The sequence below is a fragment of the Gavialis gangeticus genome, unplaced genomic scaffold (genome assembly GCF_001723915.1).
Source record: "Gavialis gangeticus isolate Ggan-Ray unplaced genomic scaffold, GavGan_comp1, whole genome shotgun sequence".
NCBI lineage: Eukaryota > Metazoa > Chordata > Crocodylia > Gavialidae > Gavialis > Gavialis gangeticus.
Genome location: NW_017729025.1, coordinates 146,493,005 through 146,496,717, shown reverse-complemented (window position 1 = coordinate 146,496,717; position 3,713 = coordinate 146,493,005). Strand labels below are relative to the sequence as shown.

The 3,713-nt window shown below is 41.0% G+C and overlaps 1 protein-coding gene across 1 annotated transcript in view; it reads left to right on the top strand.

The window, feature by feature from the left end:
* Nucleotides 1–3,713, top strand: part of KCNQ1 (potassium voltage-gated channel subfamily Q member 1) — a gene marked incomplete at its 5' end in the record, with an annotated part of 669,633 nt that overhangs the window by 3,093 nt on the left and 662,827 nt on the right. The window lies entirely within an intron of this gene.

Below are 3,713 nucleotides of genomic sequence, written 5' to 3'. Positions count from 1 at the left end.
TTTGCTTTTCTTCCCCCCCCCCCCCCCCCCCCCCCAAAAACAAAAACAAAAACAAAAAACAGCAGCAAAACAAGCCAAATCAAATTAATGTGCTTGAGTATTCAGCCTCCTTCAGGTGTCCCATGTTATACATCCAAAAATGGAAGTATCCAAAATTAATTTGAAATTCATAGACAAAGTATTTTCAAGTGCTAAGAAGTTCTACTCTAATGTTGGGTGTAGGTAAAGATATTCAAGCAATAGAAGAAATGGTTGAGTCTGCTTTTGAGATGTTAATGATATTTATGCTGTTGTTCTATTTGGAAACCTGTTATTTTAAGCCTTATTCTGTGACTTAAACTGTTACTGTTCATCCTGTTTTCTCCAGAAAAAGAAATAGAACTTTTTTATCTGCTCTCTTAAAATATATATAATATGGAAAAAAAGAAATGAGATTAATATCTGAGTTTACATAACTTGGAAGGTAGCACCTTTATAGACTGACTAAGGAGGGTGTGTGTGTGTGTGTGTGTGTGCGCGCGCACGTGTAGGGCACAAACTTTTGTACATCTGATAAAGTAGACTTGGGCTCATAAAAGGTTGTGCTCATTTATATAATCTTATTTAATTAGTCTATAAAGGTGAATATCAACCTTGTCTTCTGACTTCAGACTAACACTGAAGTCAGATATTCATCTGACTGAATGAACACTGAAGTTGGATAGGCATCTGGCTGGGGTCTCTTTCCTGCCTAGGCAGGGGGTCAGACTCGATGATCTGTTGAGGTCCCTTCCGACCCAAACATCTATGAATCTATGAACATGGCTAATTGCTTCTCTGCTTACCTAACTTAAAAATCACTGCTAGATTCTCAGATGGTACAGATTACCTCAGCTCTGTTGCTTTCCAGAGTCATACAGACTTACACCAGCTGAAGATCTGCCTTACTGTTTTAACTAGACTTTTGAAGACAGTAGGTAGTATGGGCTGATATTGTCTGCTGTTCTATAGGAGCTAATTAGAGATATTGTAATTCTGTTAGGAAAATAGCTAGTCTGTCCAAGAAGTTTTAACTTTTTTTTTTCTAATTTTCTATTACAAATTTCCAAGTCTGTGCTTATAACGCTGTAAGGCGTGTGGCCTCCCTAATACACTTGCATTCCCTTCTAGGAAGGTATTTGGCAGTAATGATTTTTTCTGGTGTAGGTTTTTTTTTTTTTAACCTCTCTACTTGCCATCTTCTGTCAGTAGGGGGAGCCGAATTTATCTCTTATTGTGTATGAATCCCGTAGCAAACTCTGTTTTTGTATGTCTCCAGCAGTCCTGCTTCCATCTTTGCATCTTCCCTTACACTCCTCCAGTCTTTTTATATGCAGCCTGTAATTTTTCTTCTGGCCTTGTCTCTCCCTAAAGTTCCTTGGGTTCTCATCCTTTCCAACCCATCTACTCCCTAGTACATCCATTGTTCACTCTGGGGCTGTGCCAGGGGTTGATCAAGGTGACTGTCTTTACCAACTGGAGCCGGTAGCTGTTAGCAGTGACTGAGAAGAAAAGGTCCTACATAGCTTCACAGACAGAAGCTTGGAGAGGCCAACTGTTAGAAAGCTGGAACCATCTGTCAGTTTCTATCCATTTGGAGAAAAAACTTGGAACAACTTTGGTTAGAAGTTAGGAAGCTCTGTTAGGTAGTCCAGCTGATGAACACCTACACAGCCATTGCTGTGTACTGATTCTTTTGTTGCGAGGAAGCCGGGCTCTGAATAGCTGACAGGTATAGAACAGCAGTTATTTGTGGGATGAATACCACCAGTGGTACGCAGACAGCCTGTCAGTGGTACATGTTAACAGATTTATTATAATTACTTTGTGACAAAATTTTTCTGGTGGTACTTCAGGTTGTATCGATCTAAACTGGTAGTGCATGATCTGTCAGTTTGGGAACCACTGGTATAGAAAGTCTGAGGAGTTATTTAGTGCTTTGATTTTTTTTATTTTTTTTTTTAATAGACTTGGATGTATGATAGATGAGATGTAGAGCTGATGGGCTCTTTTGTGTGGGGCATGGATTTTGATAGGATTAGATGAGCTGAGGTGTTTTTTTTTTTTTATATGGTTGCCATCACCATAGTACTTGAATACATCTTGAGTGCCTTCTCAGGCATTGGGAAAAATGGCTTTCTCTTATTATGTTCTTCATACACAGAAATAAAATAAGCTATGTTGAAAGTAGCATTTTACATTGAGTTGTGAAAGCAGGAAGCACCATCATCATTATCAGCCTTCCTTGTTAGCTGGCTGTTTTTCATCCAAGTATCTATTTTGGCATAGCAACAAAGAAAGGGGGACATGGTACTATTTACGCTTGATATACAAACAGTTATAGAGTTCCATCTCATTTATGTCTTGTTGATAGGACCCTAATATAGGTTCAGGAGAGGTTAAAGTCCTGTGGGACTCTAGAGTTGATGGTTTTTGTTGCACAGGAACAGGGTAGCAGGATGACCCTTCAGGTTCAGGTGAAGATGTTAGGGCTGGAAGTTTGGTGCCCGGTGTTATCATATGCTCTGGGGAGTTCAAGCAGGACGAGTATGGGTGTATCTTAGTACTCTATGCATGGCAAGAGGTCATCCACCAATACTGCAGGTGCTATGTCCTGCCCAGAAGCATGCTTGAAAGGTATCTGGGATGCTGGCAGCTGACAAATATCCCTAGAGGTGTTTTTTTTCCTTGATTAGCATACTTAGAAAAGGGAGGTTAGATACTGTTTTGCAATCTGCAAGGTCTCCAGCACCGAGTGATTATTTCTTTACTCCTGTTCAGACTCCGGCATGTTTTATATATAGTGCATAGTACATTCCTTTCATTAGAGGAGGTGCTGACAATCTTTGTTTTTAAAGGCTCCAGGTGTTTGTTCTTTCTTCTTTATCGTACTAGATAACCAGACGTCACAGTCACTGATTACGGCAACTAGACTCTGCTCAGGCCTTTCCTAAGCTTTGTGTCTTGCTTTGCACAGGCCATTAGGAAAACCATCTGAAAATAAGAGGCAAGTTCTTGTACCCACACTGTTTTGACTTTTATATTAATCAGGTGTAAGTGGTGGGTACAGTTTGTCAGGGGAGTTGAACTGGAATTCATTTGTACACTTAACAATAAGGTTTTTTTAAAATTTACATTAGAAGTACTGTAGCAGAGTTAATGGAAGTGTTATTCTTGTTTTGTGACTTTATCTTATATTCATTTTAATGTGTCCCTTGTGCTTGGCCTTAGCATATAAGTTGGTTAAGTGTGTACAGCTACTGGTACAAATGAAACAGCCCACTAATGGAAGGTTTCATATAAAGGTGCACCATATATTGGTGTCATATCGGATCAGTAGTGATAAAAGGAAAATTAACATTATCGGCTATGGGCTTTTTTTGGCCGGTGTAGTTGATAACTGATAAACAAAATATGCCTTCTGTCTGGGGCCTCCAGATGCCGAATGCACGCACACAGCCACAGCATGCACGTGGCTAGGAGCAAAGACAGGCAATGTGGAGAGCAATGCCCTACAGGTATCTTTGTGGATGGGAATGGGTGGGGGGGGGATCAAGGCCCCCACTGAGGGAGGGAGTGGGGCAGGGGTTGGGGCCAGAGGCACTGCCCATCCAGGGTAGTGAATGGGACCCTGGGGCCAGGGCGGGGAGCTCCATCACTAGAGGGCAGCTTGAAAGAGGGAGGAAAGCTGGTTG